The sequence below is a fragment of the Pseudophryne corroboree genome, chromosome 5, assembly GCF_028390025.1.
Source record: "Pseudophryne corroboree isolate aPseCor3 chromosome 5, aPseCor3.hap2, whole genome shotgun sequence".
In the NCBI taxonomy this organism is placed as follows: domain Eukaryota; kingdom Metazoa; phylum Chordata; class Amphibia; order Anura; family Myobatrachidae; genus Pseudophryne; species Pseudophryne corroboree.
This window is the reverse complement of record NC_086448.1, coordinates 238,802,259-238,808,258: the sequence shown is the minus strand read 5'-3', so window position 1 is coordinate 238,808,258 and position 6,000 is coordinate 238,802,259.

Genomic DNA, 6,000 nt, shown 5'->3' with positions numbered 1-6,000 from the left:
ACAAACAGTATCTCTATTGAATGCAAAGTACAGTACAGTATATTACCAGAGCCGGCCCTAACCAATATGATGCCCTAGGCAAGATTTTGGCTGGTGTCCCCTTGCACAGATGCTAGTTCTGCCTCTGACCCTGTACCCCTTTCCCATCACCCCTCACCCATAGCAGTCCTAATTTTGGTGCTCTTACCATCTATATTTTAAATAGGAACAGTGTGCACATTCAGTGCCAGCCCAAAATGGTGCATGTTCTTGCTGGGAAGGGGCATGGCCACACAATAATACCCCCAGTTGAAATTATGCCACACAGCACTGCAACTTTATTCACATTACATCATGCAATAGTGTCTCTTATTCTCGTTACATCACATGCTAGTACCACATTACTCCTCACAGTAGTGCCCCTTATTCACATTACACCACACCATAATGCTCTTCATTCACATTAGACCACGCATTAGTGCCCTTTACATTACACCACAAAGTATTGTAGTACACCTTATACACATAACGCACATTAGTAATGCATTTCATATTTCAATTTTCATATTTAATTTCATAGAGCCACACACAATATAGGCGTGCTGCATATCATCTTAATGAGCAGAAGCTGCTTGTGCCCCATTTGCCTATGCCTAGGGCCGGCTCTGTATATAACAATAGGAAAAAAAAGTGTAAGGGAAAAAAACACCTCATGACAGATACATGAGCTCATGTCTAAATGTACAGTAAGCAGTGATCCCTTGCCATTGGTTTTAGAATATTCCCTAATGGCTAGGGGACGTGGCCACTCACATACTGTACTGTATCCCTGACTTCAATAGATCGTACTGTTGCTTAAACTCCTTTTTTTGCGTCTGTATACTGTATGCTACACAGTACCGTATTTATTAATTGATTATTCTACGGGACCTCATTGCCCCTGTCTATTTTAGCTAGGGGATTGTGATGCTCCTTCAGCATTGCCCCATAGCTTGCAAAACCTATGCCGTCGCTCGCTCCATACCAGAGCGCTGCCACAAGGCGGGGGTTCACAGGCGGTGGCCATTTTGTCAGTTTGCTGTGCGATCGAGTCTGGTGTATCGCTATGTGCATAGAGCTCGCTTATCCCTATCACCCCTGTGTATTTTAGCTAGGGGATTGTGAGGCTCCTTCAGCATTGGCCCATAGCTTGCAAAACCTGTACCATACGGTGCATAGAACCTTAACAGTAGAAATGCTCCTGCAGCTTTGCCCTGCTTTATGTAAAACTTGTGTGCACACTTCTATTGAATGTCAAAGTATACTACAGTACAATAGATACAAAAAAAAAGTGTCTGGAAGAAACTAACATGCATTCGTACTTTAGTAATTGAACCCGGGACTCTAAGCATGGGAAGCGGAACACTACACCAGTCAGACACTTTGCCGCTGACAGATGAATAAGCCTATTGGTTTTGATTATGCCGTAATGTCTATGGGATTAGGACGCTAACATACAATATCCCTAACATCAATAGGCAACAATGTACTTGTAACACGTCCGTTTGCATCTGTGTACAATACTGGTTTTATGTTGATTTTTCTGCGGGACTTGGACGCTCACATATCCTAAAGTACTGTAAATGGACCATACTGTGGCTTTATCACGTTTGTTTGCATCTGTATATGCTGTACTATTTGCATCTGTACTGTTATATACTGTATGAAATACTGTAGCGTAATGAGACGCACTAGTAAAGTGGTTCTTGCTATGTATTTCAGTATTGTATTTTACGGGAGACCACACGCATGCGCAGTGGTGATTGTAAAAAGCGACATCTGGTGGATGATCGCAGGTATTACACTTAAAGGTAACGACAAACGCTCTGTGCGCCTCCCTACGACTAGGTGTGCCTACCTGCGCCCAGGCATGCTGCATATGCCTGATCGCGACTAACGCCTCAGCCAGCCAAGATAACGGAGGACCCATCTGTAGTGTTAGAATTTCTACAGTCCTCCTGGTTTGAACCTCTGATGACGGTAGAAGATAAGTACCTCACGTGGAAGACGGTGATGTTATTGGTCCTGGCTTCTGCTAGGCATGTCTCAGAATTGGGGGCCTTGTCGTGTAAAAGCCCTTACTTGGTCCTGCCAAAGGTCATCTCTGCGCTCCACTTGACCCAACCTATTATGGTTCCGTCAAGTGCTTTCACTTTTGCTCCTCTGGAGGCATTGGATGCTGTGTGAGCCTTGAAGAACTATGTCAAGAGAACGGCTTGGATCAGAAAGACGGATTCCTTGTTTGTGCTTTATGATGCGCTGAAAAAGGGTTGCCCTGCTTCTACGCAATACCTTGCTTGTTGGCTTGGGCTTACTATCCAACAGTCTTATGTGTCAGCAGCCTTACCTGTTCCACAGTCTGTGAAGGCTCACTCTACAAGATCGGTGGGGTCTTCCTGGGCAGCTGCCCGTGGAGTCTCAGCCTTGCAGCTATGCCGAGCTGCTACCTGGTCGGGGAAGAACACCTTTGTGAAGTTCTACAGGTTTGATACCCTGGCCAAAGAGGATTCCGAGTTTGGGCAGGCTGTGCTGCAGACATCTCCGCACATTCCCGCCTGTTCTGGAAGCATTGGGACATCCCTATTGTACTAGATTCCCCCAATATCCCTTATGGATGCTAGAGAAAATGAGATTTTAATTACCTACCGGTAAATCCTTTTCTCGTAGTCCATAAGGGATATTGGGCACCCATCTCAGTGCGTTGACTTTTCTGCAGGTTATCTTTTTATATGGTTACCTGTTCAGCTGTTGCTGTTTTGTTACCAGCCGTTGCTGGTCATATTTAAGTTTGTGGTGTGCTGGTGTGTAAATCTCACCACTCATTGTTATGTTGCTTCTCTCAAGTATGTCCTTTCTCCTTCGGCACTGTTTTACCTATAACTGCCTGTGGGAAAGGGGGGAATAGGGGTGGAGGAGCCATCACATCCAGTTAAAGAAATTTAAAGTGCACCGGCTCCTTTGGACCCAGTCTATACCCCATTGTACTACATTCCCCCAATATCCCTTATGGACTATGAGAAAATAATTTACCGGTAGGTAATTAAAATCCTATTTTTTCATCAGGCTGGTTCCCTGGGAATTCGCTTCCGGACCATTTATGCTCGGATAATGTTTAGAGGCACCCGGTTGTCTGCACTTGCACCTGCAATGCAGGTACAACCTCCTACTCGCAGCGAAGTATCTTTTATCACTGCATATAAGAGGCCTTTAGTAATCGGATGGTTCTTAACAAGCTCTGCGCACCGATCCTGCAGTGGTCCTAGCATTAATATTGCCTATCTCCTTGAGAGTCACACAGGCCACGTGCAGTGTCTTGAATGTTTAGGAGTGTCACCGTAGTGACCAGGGACATATCCCCTGAGAGACCCTCCTGAATTTGAGTAGCCCATGTATGAATGGCATGAGTTATCCAGCAACCTGCTCTGACTGGCCTTTGATATACCAGCCACTGTGTAAATAGACTTCAGTGTAGTCTCTATTTTTCTATCCCCATGGTCCTTTATGGTAAAGGAGTCCGGAGCTGGCAGTACTGCCTTTTTAGATAGGCGAGAGACTGATACGGGGGCTCTTCCCAGCGTTTCCTGCCTTCAGGAGCAAATGGCAAAGTGTGCAAAAAAAGTTTTGTCACTTGGTATTTCTTATCTGGATTTTTCCAGGCCAACTTGAACAGGTCATCCAGCTCTGCAGAATCAGGGAAAGTTTCACTGAATTTGTTCTGAGTTAAGAAAAACGACTGCTGTGATGCAGCGTCCTCTAGAGGGAGTTTTAATATGTCCTGTATAGCAAGAATGAGGGTCTCAATACCCTGTGCAGAAGGAATCCCCAGTAAAAGGATCCAATTCCTCCCCCTCCTATATCTCATCAGATTCTGAGAGTAAAGCAGGTAACCCACGTTTTAGTGGTCCTGATCTAGAGAGGAGCTGTAGAACATCTGCCCTTGCAGCTAGGTCTGCAACAGCCTGCTGCAGTTGATGAGTTTTTTGAGCATTAGCAGTGAGCTGAGGTGACCTGTCTCACATCATGGATTTTAAGGCACCTAGCCAGGAAGGCTCTTGACCGACCGACCTTCCATGGCGGGGCCTCCGGTTTGTACTCGCCACTCTTGTCACTTTCAGGCAATGTTAGGGGTGTGCGGCGTGCTGCGATTGTGACAGCTAAGGCGCAATGCCCTGCTGTACTACCTCTCAGGATGGTGGTCCTGCAGCGGAGAAGCGGCTCTGATGCCTTTAGAGACCGTTAACCGCTGCCTCACTCCTCCCAACTCCCACGGTGCAGGTATGCTGTTGCCCAAACAGCATACCAAAAATAATAAAAGTTTTAAAAGAAAATGAAGAAAACTCTCTGGAGCTCCAGAGTGTGCATCCACTCCTGAGGGCAATTTTTTCTAAACTGCCTGTGGGAGTATAGAGGGGAGGAGCCAGCACACACAGCTGAAGAAATTTAAAGTGCACCGGCTCCTTTGGACCCCATCTATACCCCATCGTACTAATACCCCAATATCCCTTATGGACTGTGAGAAAAGGATTTAACGGTAGGTAATTAAAAATAGGATTTTAATACCTACCGGTAAATACTTTTCTCTTAGTTCGTAGTGGATGCTGGGGATGCTTCAAGAACCATGGGGTATAGATGGGATCCGCAGGAGAAATGGGCACTTTAAGACTTTAAATGGGTGTGAACTGGCTTCTCCCTCTATGCCCCTCCTCCAGACTCCAGTTTTAGGAACTGTGCCCAGGGAGATGGACATTTCGAGGAAAAGGATTTATTGTTAAACTAAGGGTGAGATACACACCAGCTCACACCACAAACACGCCGTACAACATGGCATTAGCAAAAAGTCCAGTCAACAGCATGAACAAAATCAGCAACAGGCTGACCATACCCAAAACACAACCTTTGTGTAACACAAGCAATAACTATTAAACAAGTACTGCAGATAGTGTCTGCACAGGGACGGGCGCCCAGCATCCTCTACGGACTAAGAGAAAAGGATTTACCGGTAGGTATTAAAATCCTATTTTCTCATACGTCCTAGAGGATGCTGGGGATGCTTCAAGAACCATGGGGTTTATACCAAAGCTCCAGAATGGGCGGGAGAGTGAGGATGACTCTGCAGCACCGATTGACCAAACAAGAGGTCCTCCTCAGCCAGGGTATCAAACTTGTAAAACTTTGCAAAGGTGTTTGATCCCGACCAAGTAGCAGCTCGGCAAAGCTGTAATGCAGAGACCCCTCGGGCAGCCGGCCAGGATGAGCCCACCTTTCTGGTAGAATGGGCCTTCACCGATTTCGGTAACGGCAATCCCGCTGTAGAATGAGCCTGCTGAATCGTATTACAGATCCAGCGTGCAATAGTCTGCTTGGAAGCAGGAGCCCCAATCTTGTTGGAAGCCCACAGGACAAACAGAGCCTCTGTTTTCCTAATCTGAGCCGTTCTGGCGACATAGATTTTCAAAGCTCTGACCACATCAAGAGACTTCGATTCCGCCAAGGCGTCAGTAGCCACTGGCACCACAATAGGTTGGTTCACGTGAAACGATGAAACCACCTTTAGTAGAAATTGTTGACAAGTTCTCAACTCCGCTCTATCTGCATGGAAGATTAAATAGGGGCTTTTGTGAGACAAAGCCGCCAATTCAGACACCCGCCTTGCGGATGCCGAGGCCAACAGCATGACTACTTCCCAAGTAAGGAATTTCAACTCAACCTTACGTAATGGTTCAAACCAATGAGATTGCAGGAACTGCAACACCACATTAAGATCCCATGGTGCCACTGGGGGGCACAAAGGGAGGTTGGATGTGCAGCACGCCTTTCACGAAGGTCTGAACTTCTGGAAGGGAGGCCAATTCTTTCTGAAAGTAAATTGATAAGGCCGAAATCTGTACTTTAATGGAGCCTAACTTTAGGCCCGCATCCACACCTGCTTGCAAAAAATGGAGCAAATGCCTCAGCTGAAATTCCTCCGTAGGAGCCTTCTTG